The following is a 14,839-nucleotide window of genomic DNA, read 5'->3' as shown; positions in this document are numbered from 1 at the left end:
ATGCAGTTAAGTTTGTTGGAGTAAAAGCAATAACAAAGGTACAGAATTCAATAGGGAAATGCAGGTAGCAGATTAATATTTTTATTTTTTATTAAGTTTGCCTATTTGCTTGTGCTTGTGTGGTACATGTACCGCATCCTTCCTCCCGCTTCTATTTAAGCTCTACAACTTCAATTTACCCGCAATGAAAAGTAAGCTCATTGTTTATTGATGAAAGCTTTGGTGCCACCATTTGTCGGCAAATATATATAAATTGATAGTTCTTTGCTTGTTTTGTTATTGTAGAAAATGTTAATACTTCATCATAAAATAAATATGTTTGTATGTGTATTTGTTGCTGATAATATAGTTTGTGGAATTTTGTTGAGCTCAGTCTTCTATATGAACTGCCACAGTTAAAACGCCCAACGGGATATATAAACCAAAAATGTTTTCACTTTTTATTGAAATTTTATTACCCATCCATCACATATTCTTGCATATACATAAGTCGTGTTAATTTCGGTTTCAAATAAATTGGAAATCGTGATTTTCGGCGCTCGATGCAATGTTGTATGTGACTCATTACGAATTTTGTTTAACGTACTAAAGAATTTTGTTGTATAGTGAAAAGTTAATTTGATGCAACTTTGCCGAAATGTATCGCAAACGCTTAACAATTTTGATAGGAAGCAAAGCGCTTTGTTGTTCTTCTTGGCGGCGTCAATAAAGTGCTAAAATTGTAAAGCAATAAGAAAACAAAAAAACTAAGTGACAGCAATAACAATGAAACACTTGCTGCTCATACAAATAGAATATAGCAAGGAACCGTGTGAAAAGTATCGAAGCCACCATGCAGCGCGGTAAGTGGGGAAAAGAGTTAATAGATACTAATGTTTCGATAATGAAGCGATAAGAAAGCAGACTAATACCTTCCCGCTACTGCTACAACAACACATAACCAAAGTAGGCGAATGCCCAAAACTTGGATAAAACTCAACACGCCTGCGCACAGTGGTCTAGAATGACCAAAAAGCTGGCCAAAAATTAAACATTCGGTGAAAAATTTGAAATCCTGTAACTAACTGTTTCTTGGGTCAGGGAATTCGAAATTGAGGTTAGTTTTTTAAAAAACAAGATGGCTGATACAAAATGGCGGACCTACTTACTTACATAATTGGCGCTTAACCGTTTAAACGGCGGACTGCTGATTAAAATAGAGATGTCAGACTCGAAGAATGTTTGTTTAGAGATTTTTATAGCGGTAAATTGTTATTTTTTGGTGTAAATTTGAAAAAGGAAAGTCCTTCCGAAAATACAGATAGGAACTATAGAAAATAACATCCCGTTTTTGCCCAAAAACTGACCAAAAATGAAATTTCCGGGCGAAAAAATTGGTATACCGTAAACTACTGTTTTTGGGGTCGTGAAATTCAAAATCAAGGTTAGTTTTCCCAAAACCAAGATGGCTGATACAAAATGGCGGTATGTTTTTTAAGATAGAAACCTCAGACTTAAAAAAAATGGGTTTTAGATGTTTTTAGCGTGGTAAATTCCAAATTATTAGTGTACATTTACAAATAAAAAGCTTATCTTAAATGGCAGAGAAAGGCTCTTGAAAATAACATCACGTTGCTTTGTAAAATGTATTCCGCGGCTTTTGAGGTGAAAAATTAATTATTTACGAATATCATGTTAAAAAAGTAAGGAAAGCCAAGTTCGGGTGTAACCGAACATTACATACTCAGTTGCCAAATTACAGCTTACAAAACTTATAAATTACCTTCTTTTAAAAGTGGGCGGTGTCACGCCCATTGACGAAATTTTACTAGTTTTCTATTCTGCATCATAAGGTCAACTCACCTACCAAGTTTCATTGCTTTATCCGTCTTTGGTACTGCATTATCGCACTTTTTCGGTTTTTCGAAATTTTCGATATCGAAAAACTGGGCGTGGTTATATATAGTCCGATGTCGTTCATTTTAAATAGCGATCTGAGATGAGTGCCCAGGAACTTGCATACCAAATTCCATTAAGATACCTCAAAATTTACTCAAGTTATCGTGTTTACAGAAAGACGGGCGGACGGACATGGGTAAATGAATTTCTTTTTTCGCTCAGATCATTTTTATATGTAGAAGTCTATATCTATCTCGATTAGTTTATGCCGTTACGTGGTACCGTTCTGCGAACAGAATTAATATAGTCTGTAAGCTCTTCTCAGCTGAGTATAAAAATAACTGAAAAATATAAAATATCTTTAATAACAAACTTTAGTAATACAAAAGACAATAATGAAACTATGAAATATTATAATTACTGTAGAAAACAAATAATTTTTGATTCTTGACACGAACAATACAACAATGAAAATTACAGTATGAACATTGCAATTTCTCATTACATTTTTAAATATTTTGTAAGCCAGAAAGTGTATGGAATGCTTCGTACACTATGGTTAACACAGTATTTCACGCCTTTGCACATACGACTGCTTCTGGCTAAAGCGTACTTAATACCTACGCTACTCCATGGTTGTGTGATTTACTCAAACTGTGACTATCTGTGCAAGAACAAACTAAATGTTGTTTACAACAACATTGCTAGATATGTTTATGGGTTGAAAAGATTTGACCACGTATCTCAACATGCTGAAAGGTTGCTAAACATTTCTTTCGAAAATCTTTTAAAAGTCAAAACACTGTCCTTCCTCCATAAATTGATACACACGAAGGAGCCTGACTATCTATATCGTAAGCTTATTTTTCTGCAATCATCAAGATCGGTGCTTCTTCTTAAGCACATCAGATACCGCTCGCTAACCTCTGAGCGCCAATTCTTTGTTACTGCAATACGTCTTTGGAACTCGCTACCTACTAGTCTTCGACTCTTAAGTAATGCTCTGCACTTCAGAAAAGAGCTAACATCATTTTTTAACGACTCTTAAACTGGATCTCAAATTGTTGTTGTTAAAATGTTCATTTCTAAGTCCTCTTCCTTTCTCTGTGTCTTCTTTCTTTGTTTGTTAAATACTATTCAATCTATAACCAGCCAAAGGTTATCATCACTACTGCTGTCTTTTAATATTTATTAACTACTTTTCTTTAGTTTTAAGATTTACATTTACATACATAAATATTTCACTATTGTCCGCTATATTTAATTTAATTTGATTAATCTAATTTATTATTATAAATGTTCAATTTTTATAGCTCATGCTATTCATGACTAGCACTGTTAAATAATTTGTCAAAATTGTTGTGCTAGGAACAAATTTTCAAATAAATACATACATACATACATACATACAAATCAGTGCATCCGAAGATATCAGGAGCCTATTGAAAATATAGTTCATTTTTTGTTTACGCGAACATTTTCTAGCATGATTTTAACGATATCTTTTGATATCATTGTTTCGATCCTCTTGAGCATCTTCAGATAGTTGACCAATCGGCAACGCAAGTGCGTCAATTGTAGCATATCCATGAATCAGAACAATATGGACGGAAGTACGTATAGGACACCATTTGTACAATTGCATATACAAATCTCAGCAATTTTTGAACAAAGCTCTTTGAATTTTTAACTCTTACAACTAAGCCGCACGACATTGTTTACAATATAACCTTACAAAAACCTTTCACTTCCTCATCGACACTGACGATTTTAGCACTTATTGACACATCTCGAAAAAATCGTGGTGCAGTGCTTTCATCGTTGGTTGTTCCAGCTTCACCTTGAGGAATGTCGATACATAAACACAATTATTTTTGAAACTGATCTTGAATTCCTAATTTCCAGGCTGCAAGTTTTGCCTTCATTTCTTCCGATCACCCTGCAATTTTTTCTCCCCTTCTTCGTCAATATTCTTATAAACAAGATATATAAGCCATAACATGAAGCTATTAATAGATTTCAAGGGAAAGTTTTCCGCAAATTTAGTGTTTAGTTCACCTCGAATTTTGATAAATACGGTATCACCCAAATCAAAGTCCTTCTCAATTAGCTGGAAAACGTTTCTTTGCGCATACATTTTGACGTTTGGCAGAATTTTTGGCTAGTTCCCAAACAGTCTACTTGTACGTGCTTCCCAAAATATCGATCGTTGACATTACGGCGTTCTACATCTTACCAGCATTACTACATAATCCGTTACAAATTCAAATTTTGCATTTACAATTAAAAAGTTTACTTTTCTAATTTTGGCCAGGCTTTTGGGCGTTCAAAACCACCGTGCTGCGGGTCATATCAGCTTAGAATATACCCGCGGTAGGTATGTTTGTCGTAAAGGCGACTAAACTCCAAACCGATTTAGGAGCAGGTACCTCGAATGTTCGAACTCTTTTAGGAAAATGTACCGATAACCATCTGTTTCGGTTGGTTGATGTTTTGATCAAGCTAAAGGCCGACATCACTACTATACAGAAAGCGCAATGAACAGGGGAAGACAGAAGAACGATAAAGTTGTGATGTCTACTACAGTGGCCATATGAACAAAATGCGAAATTCAGAGCCAAGGTGTTGGTGGTTTTGTGGAGAGAAAAAAAACTACCTCGCCAAGTATTATCGTTCAATGCTGTGAACGAGCGTCTCGCCGCGATCGGCATTAAGGTAAAGTTTTTCAATATCTTGTTTATATGCGCTTACTCACTTACAGACGATGCGGACGATACTTGGCCAGAATCAACCCCATGTATGTCCTGCATGCGATGTCTCCCAGGATGACACCAACAATCTTTTCAATTGTAATGTGTAACCTACGCCTCTAACACCAATCTCCCTATGATCCGCCTCTGTTTAAACTGTCAGTTTCCTTGGACTCTCGTTAGAGGACTTTGATGACAATTTGTGAGTGGTTGCGCCCATTGAATGGGGCGAAGCACTGTTAACACAACAACAAAAGCATGCGGAGGAAAAGAACAAGGAGTCCTTCTACGGTAAAGCAGAAAAGACTTACGATGTCTGCCCGCGCCATGATGTTACAGTCATATTGGGCTAATTTGACGCCAGGCTGGGCAAGGAAGTGGTCACTGGTCCTTCAGTCGGAGAACTTAGTCTCCATAATTGAAAATCTTCCAACGGGTTTAGGCTGGTGGACCTAACATCGGCTCGAAATATGGTAATCTGCGGCGCCAGTTCCCAGCATAAAAAGATACATCAAACTACTTGTCTGTTTCCAGATTGAAGAACATGAAACCAAATCGATCACGTCGGGATCGACGGCAATCATAACTCGATTGTTCTGAATGAAAGCATTCTGCGACTCGGGCGACTACCTGGTGGCAACCAAAATACACATACACGCCTCCATACAACACCGCCACGAAACAGACAACTGATGTCTATTCCACCTTACCCTTACACCTGCTCACTGAGGGAAATCTTCGATATGAAACTCTCGCTGAGTAGTGGAAGCATATTTCTCATTCATTATATATTGTCGTTACTAAAGCCATAGGTTTCCAGCAAGCCTGCAAAAACAACCGGTACGAGATGAGGAATATCGCGCTACTTCGAAAAGAATAACTCTACCTATAAGGTCACGCTTCTTACGAACGGGGCAACGTGCGGTATATTGAAGTAAACACGTACCCGGTACACCAATCATCGTTCCGGCACCCGATATGCCCAAGGTAGGAAAGTGAGAAAGGCAATATCGCGGCTTAAAAATCACAAGGTGCCAGGTTACGACGAAAAATATGGTCGAATGAGGGCGTACATCCTGATGGGAACTTAAGTGTGCTCTACCCAATCCACAAGTGAATCGGTCCCTTAAATCGCGCAAATTACCGCGGAATTAGCCTTCATATTATCGTGTATACCAAAGTCAACGAACTGATTGGACCTTGTCAGTGCGGCTTTAGCCCAGCTAAATCTACCATCGACCAGATCTTTACAATGTGACAAGTCAATAAGGCTCTACCAAATGATGATGAGCACCACAAACAGCTCTGTAAGAATTGTAAGAATTGGGAAAGACCTCTACGAGCCATACGAAAACAAGTGATGCTTCAAACAAGGCGATACCCTTTTCTTGCAATTTTATTAACATAATGCTGAGCATTCAATGGCTGGCGTAAGCTGATGATATTCATATTATTGGCGTTAATAAACGCGCCGTGAGTTCTGCCTTCTCTGGATTAGAAAAAGAGGAAAAAAAATGGGGCCTGCGGTAGATGAGGACAAGAAGTACTTGTTGTCATCCAAGAAAGAATCGACGCATGGGTATCTTGCAGCCACGTCATTGTTGACAAATATAAATTCGAGACTGTGAAAAATTTCGTCTACTTTAGAACCAGCAATAATAGCGAAAATAATATCAGCTTAGAAAACAAAAGGGGAACAACTTTTTCAACAAATGCTGCTTAGGGTTGAGAAGGTAATGGAAAAGTTAAGTCCTCTTAGGTCGAAAAAAAAATCACGCCCTGAAAGTCGCTCACCATGGAGTAGAGAGTTATATGAGATTTACTCAGATATGAAGTTATTCAGCGAATAAAAGCCCAATGGCTTCCATGGCTGTATCAGGTGATGCAAATGGACGAACGCGCTTAAGCCAAGAAAGTGAATCAAACGACACCATCATTTTGAGGCAAAGGAAGGAGGATACCTCCGCTGAGTTGGTAGAGGTAGGGGAAGGAAGATTTCACCTGCCTTGGTATTGCGTCAGTTATCGCCAAGCAGGCGCGATTCGTTATGAAACGGCCAAAATCGCTTGGACAGTTTGGCGCCAATTAATGATCATATCACAAATTATTATCTATAATAGGAGAAACCTTCAAAGTCATCCTATTGTTATGAAAAATACTGTAAATGTTTGCTTATGTATATCGGTATAAGCTCAAGAGTTATTTCATTATCAAATAAGTTCATTTTGAACGTAAAAAATTTTAAAGTCATTTTACTTTTTATGGGACTTTTATCATTTGGGCGTTATTTCATTGTACTGTGAAATGTACCTCCTACTTTTCAGCTGGCCTTTCTCACACCTCAAAGTTGTTGTGTGCATATTGATTTTATATTATAAAGCATTAAGTGTGGGGGCGTATCCTTAGGCATGACTTGGCAGTGAATCCCTAATGAGCCCACTAAAATGATGATTACCAAATTTAATTGGAAATCTGAAGGGCATACCAAACATTAGCAATATTTTATGAGACTACTCGTATTTACGTTTGTACTTATGCGTGCCACTTTCGTCAAATGTAGATATATAAATACGCTTTTTCCTAAAGGCGAAAGTACTTTCTATGTTATGAAGAGTCTAGTTATTGATTGAAATGTTCTTAATTAGAGCAATTATTTAATATCCTTAATTACGTAATATGGATAAAATCAAATTGATGTGAAGATCATTTAAGTTGCTTAAATTGAAATCCAAACAATTAAGAAAGTCTGTGTGTGCACTTGAAACGCTGTTGTTGTTTGCTTTGTGTGGTTAATAGTGTTATAAGGCTGCGCAATAGTACATATGTGGTGCTATTCTGAACTCATTCTCGTCAAAAGAGTGATTTGTGTACAAGTGGAGCTGGGCATAAAATGCAGGAGTGTCTTTCAGATGATTTCACTCATTTTCAGAGCAAACAGTTTTAACAATGAACACAAGTAAGGAAGGCTAAGTTCGGGTGTAACCGAACATTAGATACTCAGCTGAGAGCTTGGAGACAAAAGTTGGAGTTAGATGTTGACATAATTTACTTATATACTGTAAAGATATTAAATTTTTTGTTAAAATTTGACTTAAAAAAAATTTTTTTTTTAAAAGTGGGCGTGTTCATCATCCGATTTTGGTAATTTTTATTTTGAACACCGATAGTGCTATGAGTAACGTTCCTGATAAATTTCATCATGATATCTGCAACGACAGCTTGCAAAACTTTTAAATTACCTTCTTTTAAATGTGGCCGGTGCATACCCATTGTACAAAATTTTGCCAATTTTCTATTCTTCGTCATAAGGTCAACCCACCTACCAAGTTTCATCGCTTTATCCGTCTTTTGTAATGAATTGTCGCACTTTTTCGGTTTTTCGAAATTTTCGATATCGAAAACGTGGGCGTGGTTATAGTCCATTTTGTTCATTTTAAATAGCGATCTGAGATTAGTACCCAGGAACTTACATACCAAATTTCATTAAGATACCTCAAAATTTACTACAGTTATCGTGTTCACGGACAGACATGGCTAAATTAATTTATTATAGTGCCGAGAGTCGACCCCGCTTAGAAAATTTCTCTTCTAATTGAAAAACTTTTTTCTAAAATTTTGATGTTCCTTTGCCCGGGGTGTGAACCCAGGATAGTCGGTGTGGTAGGCGGAGCACGCTACCATCACACCACGGCGGCCGCCAATCAAATGTAGTTAAATAACAAAGAGTTATTGCAAACTTTGTTAAAGTTAGATCTTAAGGAAAAGAGGGCGTGCTCTTTAACCGATTTTGATTATCTTCACTCAGTCGATATAATTTGACAAGAATAGTGTCTCTGCCAAGTTTAAAAGTAATATCTTTAACGGCTTTTGATGTACGGCTCATTAAATTTCCAAATCTTCTTCTTCTAAATGTGGGTGGTGCCACGCCCATATTCCAAAATGTTTAGGAATTTATGTTTTTCGCCATAAAGCGAGTTCACCTACCAAATATCATTAGCTTAGTGGTATTCATTTTTGAATTATCTCATTTTTTCATTTTTCTAAATTTTCGGAAAAAATGGGCGTGGTTATCGTCCGATTTCTAGTTTTAAATACCAATCTATTCTAAGTCCGGATAAGCCTGTTTACCAAATTCGGTGAAGATATCTCAATATATTCTCAAGTTATCGTGGCTTAATCAAATTTTTTTTCGATACTGATGACTTTGATATATGGAAGTCTATATATATATCGATTCATTTATAACTGCTTAGCCAATCGTTATCCTATCAAAGTTATTACATACTATGTACAAGTACAGCTCGGTATAAACAGAAGCATTCAAATAACTTTCAATATATGCCAAACCTTAAGTTGGGATGAAACAGAAACCGAATTGCTTGATTACATGTACAAAAGTTTTACTAAGTTCCCATGAGGGAATCCTGATCTTTAGGCGCTGACAACGGCGTTCAACAGGTCATGTTATCTGAGGAAATTCAGAAAAAGTAAAAAAGTAAAAAGTTGAGTCTTCTTAGAAAGGTAAGGGATATTTTTAAGCTGGCAAAAGCAGCAGAAGGCGAGGAGCGCTGGTACGAATATGGATATCTGTAGACGATTTATTAAAGTGGAAGCAGTATTTCGGAGAAGGTTTCATGGAACACCTTATATGTGAATAAAGAATGCTCTAGCAAAAAGGCAAGACTGATGAAAGTCCTATATAAGGGAGATACAGTCCAGTTACTGATAAAAACGGACGACGCGGAATGCTCACACAGTAGTGAAAAGTCCCTTCAGGCCCTACTAAGCAAACACTTCTTATCACGAGATGATGTTGAAGAACTCTGTAATATCGTCAACACTCTACAGAGCTAGCAGTATCAAGATTGGTTACAAATGCCAAAATTGAATGAGCGATAAGAACTTTTGGCAAGTTTAAATCACCGGTTACAGATGGAATATTATCTGCTATGTGGCAGATGGCAGGTGGAACGACTGTAGAATGGCTTAGAATAATCTGTGACGCCTGCTCAAGTAGCCTTCACACCGAAAGCATAAAAAACCAGTCATCTGAACCCGAAATACTACATGTCTATTAGTTAGCCAACTTATCTGCTCAAAGCCCTAGAGAGATCAATAGATGTTTATATTAAATCAAACAAGAATGAAGAATTATATTCTTCAGCTCAACGTGTTTACACCAAAGGCAAGTCAGTCGATAATGCATTGCATATGGCCGTCATTAATACAGAGACAACACTTAAACACCAGTAATATATCCCGGGTGTTTTTTTTTTTTTGATATTACCGGGGCTTTCAACAATGTCTCGAGACGAGCAATCATCGACAGTGTCACTTCGATTGAAGAACATCCGATCGCTCTATCTTAAGCTACAGAATGACTACGTCGCAAAGCGGTATGCGCAAGGCCACCAAATCTGTAAACACAGGAACGCCGCAGGGTGGGGTATTATCAGTCATCATAAGCGGCAGATGTCTACCAAAAATAAGTTCACTGATATGGATCAGGCGCTTTGGGATGTACATGAGTGGGCGTCTGGAGTCGGGTTAACCGCCAGCGCGGAAAAAACGGGTCTAGTATTATTTCCTAGAAAATATAAGGTCCCTTGTTGGCTTCGCTTGTAGGGCCTACCGCCTGAATACTCACATTGGGTATTTACGACAATAGTCAATCCCATACTTTAATACGGGATCCTAGCTTCGTAGACAGCTACACAAAAAAGTACTTTCACCAAAAAAAAAACAATTATCAATATTAAGCGTAACGGGCGCTCTAAAAACTATCAATAATGCAATATCGCATGCTATTCTGCATATCCCGCCTGCAGACCTAATGGCTAAAAATATAGACCTAGCAACTGCAACTAGGCTTAAGGGGCAGCTTGAGTTCAGGCCGTATAGCCACAGCAGTGTAGCGCCGTTAAATATAGGGCGAACGGACTACATGGTCTCGCGCCTGAGCTGCGAAAGACATCTTGGCGCCACGATGTAGCCGGAGGGTTGCAGTAAGTGTGCGGAAATAGCAGAACATACTATACACGTGCTCGTCGATGGCTCCAAATTAACAGGAGGAGTCGGGTCTGCTGTTTATTGTGTCCATCCAGCGAGAAGGAGATCCTACAGGCTGTCCAATGGATACTGTGTCTTTCGGGTGGAAATTGTAGCCGTGATGAAAGCATCAAATGTTATGGTGGAAGCGTGCTTGACCTTCAGGGCGTCAATTGTATTGATAGCCAGGCAGCGATCAAGGCCATAATGCAGACAGTACATTACAGAAAAGCATTAGAGGTACTTCGCTCAGTCTGGATTAAACATTTATACTGGGAGAAGTTGCATATCGTCCAGAAGTGTGGGGTAGGAAAATTTCAAATAACATATGCAAATCCTACTACGTTACTCTCACAAAGTTGCTCATACATCCAAAGATTCACGACAGCTATATTAACTGGATGTAAGAAGTACTAGCTGCAGGAAGAAACGGTTGAGCACGCTTTGCGTTCGTGTCCTGTGCTCGCGAGGTCAATGCTCCAGCAACTAAAATCGACAGAGTGTCCAGATCTCAAGACATCAATTTAGTTAGATCCCACCAAACTTCTGGTATTTGCCAAGAGGGCGGAGTCTTAGGTCTTAAGTATTGGTTCCTTATTGGGCTTTTTCTGTTTGGTCGTCAAACAAGTTCTGGTAACACAATTGACCGGCCAGTTCAACCTTACCTAGCCCATAAGATCGGAACTTAATCTAATTTTCTCAGTATAGGCCACCAAAGGGAGGCTTACACTCCAGGAAACTAAAACTCGCACGAAAACCAGATTTTGTTTTTAAAAAAATTTTTGGTAAAAATTTCAAATTCACTAGCTTTACAATTATTTTAAATAAATAAGCAAACTCCTTTTCATTACTTATCAATATTCCTAAACATATGAATTTAAAGATCTACATATTTGGTTTTAGTATTTGAACTTAAGTTAACTGTAAAAAAGGACATGTTGCAAAATTCCTTTCATATTTAACTAGTAAATAATATTTGGCCAAGTGCAAAATACTAAATAGAAATATATATCAGTAAACACAAATATTCCAGAGTATCGTATGCCTTCGTACGCATATTCTTATTAACGTACATACATATGTATTTATACCCAGATGTACCAAAATACAGAGTATTGTATATTTTTCCTTTAGCAGTAGATTAGAATGCCAGGCAGACAAGATAGATAGTCACTCCTAAGGCGAGTAGCTCATTCTAGTTAATTCGCTAAACATTTATTTGGATTTAAATCCTACTTCAAAAGGTATTTACCAAGTTGATTTTTGAAACTCTGAATTGGAAATGAATATTTTATAAGCTGATTGAGAATTCCAAGCGCAGCCATGAATTTTATAAACGACTGAAAAATTTGTATGTTTTATGTTGCTTAAACATCATTTATGGCTTTAAGTTTTATACAACGGTGAAAAGTTGTGAGCAGTGTTGCCAGGTTAGCCTTTTCGAGGCTAGATTTAGCCTTTTTTTTGCCTTTAGCCTCGAAATTTTGGGTTTAGCTTCGTGACTTTTTTCTAGCCCTTTTTACTCCGAATGTATTTTTAATAATTTCTAAAATAAAATAATTTCAATAGTTCCTGTGAACACCTAATACCTAATAATATGAGTTCTCTACAAAAGATTAATTCTTTTTCTGCTGAAAATTCGTTGAAAGTTTCAAAGCCAGATGTATTTTCTTACTTTGAAAAAGAGAAGTACAATTATTCTTCAAATCAAATAGCATTAATAGAGCTGCAGTGGCGAAAACTTATAACAACACAATGGAAAAATGTACACTCCACCATGGAATTTTGGTCGGAAGTCCGAGAACATATAACTGCATTAAACGAACCTCCTTTTTTAGAACTTGTCGAATTCATATTTAGTTTTTTAGTATTACCACTCAGTAACGCGAAGGTTGAAAGAGTTTTTAGTGGCATGAAAATTCTGAAAACTAAATTAAGGAAGAAACTAAAAATTAAAATGCTTAATGCGCTGCTTAATATTAGATGCTCGTTAAAACGCTTATCTAAATGTTGTAATGACTTTGAAATTACCTATGATCTCATATCTATGGTAAATAGCGAAACTTTATATCCAGACATAAGCTCTTCTGATTCTTCAGATGGGGAATATTTTATATAAATAATTAGTTTGTAATATTTTTTTTATGTATATACACATACTAGCAGACCCGTCAGACGTTGTTCTGCCCTAAATTTGGTCTATCTCCATACATTTTAATAAACTTTTTCCGTCTAACTCTGCCCCCTCCCCCTCTTCATTTTTTCTTAATCCTTTTATTCACTCCTCCCTCCGTCTTTTCGCTTCATCTATCTCTATTTTCGTCTCACTCTATCGCTTTCTCAGTCTCCTTCTCCTTCCGTCTTTTCTCTTCTCTAAAGTTTTTCCCATTCTTCTTCATCCCTTATTACCAGGCAAATCGAATAGCACGTATGTAAATAGTTATGTGGGTATTATTAATTCATGTCTTTATTTCGGCTTCGCATGCACATTTATCAGTTTTGCCAGGTTAATGCAACTAAATCGAATATCACAATAAAAATTACTTTAAAGCTCTCGGCAACAACTTTCATTTGATATCCATATTACACACATATTCTAGGGGTATCCGGGTCCAGGTTTTGCCCATATCTTGAGACCCTAGTCACCCAGCGGTATAAAAATTACTTTGTACTAAAGCACTCATCAACAGCTTCATTTTTATACCCATAATGTAAAAACACATCCTAGTGTTACCCTGATGCACGTTTTGGCCTATATCTCGAGACCCTTCACAAATAGGTATGAAAACTACCCTGTCCTAAAGCACTCATCAACAGCTTTCATTTGTTGTCCATATTGTATAAACACTTTCTAGGGGTACCCGGGTCCACGCTTTGGCCTACATCTCGAGACCCTTCACAAATAGGTATGAAAACTACCATGTACTAAAGCACTCATCAACAGCTTTCATTCGTTATCCATATTCTATAAACACATTCTAGGGGTACCCGCGTCCACGTTTTCGCTTATATATCGAGACCCTAGTTACACGCGGGTACGAAAAATACCCCGTATCAAAGTACTCATAAACAGCTCACATTCGATACGCATATTGTACAAACATATCCCAGGATTACCCAGGTCCACATTTTGATAACAAGACCCTATCCAGAACGGGATAAAATTAGCCTATATCTGGCTCCTGGTTCTAAGCTACCCCTCCACCAATTTTCAGCCAAATATGTTCATCCGTTACTTCCTCTTCAATCACTCTTTTTCTATTAAAAAAAAGCGCATCCAAATCCGTTGCGTATTTTTAAAGCCGGAGTCATTGGTGCCGTATGTCGTATCGCTGTATCCGTATCCCTAACGTAATCAGCTGTTTATCGTTACGACGGTAAACCAAAACCCCATTGGTTGGCTACGATACGGTTACGACCTTAGCGGCACCAATAATCGATTGCATTGATTCTCATAAGGTTGGTCGAATCAGCTGTTAAAAGGTTACCGATACGGTTGCCGATAAAGCACCAATGTCTCCAGCTTAAAGGTTAAAGCATTAAAAGGGACATAGGGACAGAAAAATCGACTTTGTTTTATACTATGTAGTGATGTACATCAATACATACCTATAAACCTACGCCCGAAGTTAAATAACGCAGCGAATGCTATATATGTACGTATGTATGTGTCGCATTTAGCCTCACTCAAAAGCAATTAGCGCGGACAGTTCACAGCGAACAAACACACATACGCATTTTTTGATAAAATTTTTACTTTTTTTAGCTGTGTAAACAAAAATTTTATGATTTTTTACTACATTTTGGCAATTTGCCACGCCCCTATAATATACATACACCTTCAAATTATATTAACTGTACCATCTCACGTAGCTAAGCTTTCAAATGCAAAAAACCGTTTTAAAATCGGAGCATTCTGTGTGAAGTTATGTGCATACATGGCATTTAGCGACTTTATTTTATAAGATTTATAGATAGATGCAATCATTTAAAATAATTCCATGTGCTAGTCAAAGAAAATGTGCCTGATATGTTTTGAAACAGGAAATTATGCTTAAGTTATGTTTATAAGTTTTTATTTAAAAATGTGTAAACTCAAATATAAAAAAAATTTAATAAAGTAACCAAAAAATTTCTGGCCTTTTTTTAGCTTCTTTTTTTTC

The 14,839-nt window shown here is 37.1% G+C and overlaps 2 protein-coding genes across 4 annotated transcripts in view; one reads left to right on the top strand and one right to left on the bottom strand.

Moving 5' to 3' along the window:
- Window positions 1-14,839, bottom strand: part of Grik (glutamate ionotropic receptor kainate) — a 246,610-nt gene that overhangs the window by 29,638 nt on the left and 202,133 nt on the right. The gene's annotated exons all lie outside the window — the stretch shown is intronic.
- Window positions 1-14,839, top strand: part of LOC137237722 (uncharacterized) — a 282,894-nt gene that overhangs the window by 153,147 nt on the left and 114,908 nt on the right. The window lies entirely within an intron of this gene.

The sequence above is a fragment of the Eurosta solidaginis genome, chromosome 1, assembly GCF_040869045.1.
Source record: "Eurosta solidaginis isolate ZX-2024a chromosome 1, ASM4086904v1, whole genome shotgun sequence".
NCBI lineage: Eukaryota > Metazoa > Arthropoda > Insecta > Diptera > Tephritidae > Eurosta > Eurosta solidaginis.
The sequence above is the reverse complement of the archived record's forward strand: the minus strand, read 5'-3'. Positions and strand labels throughout refer to the sequence as shown.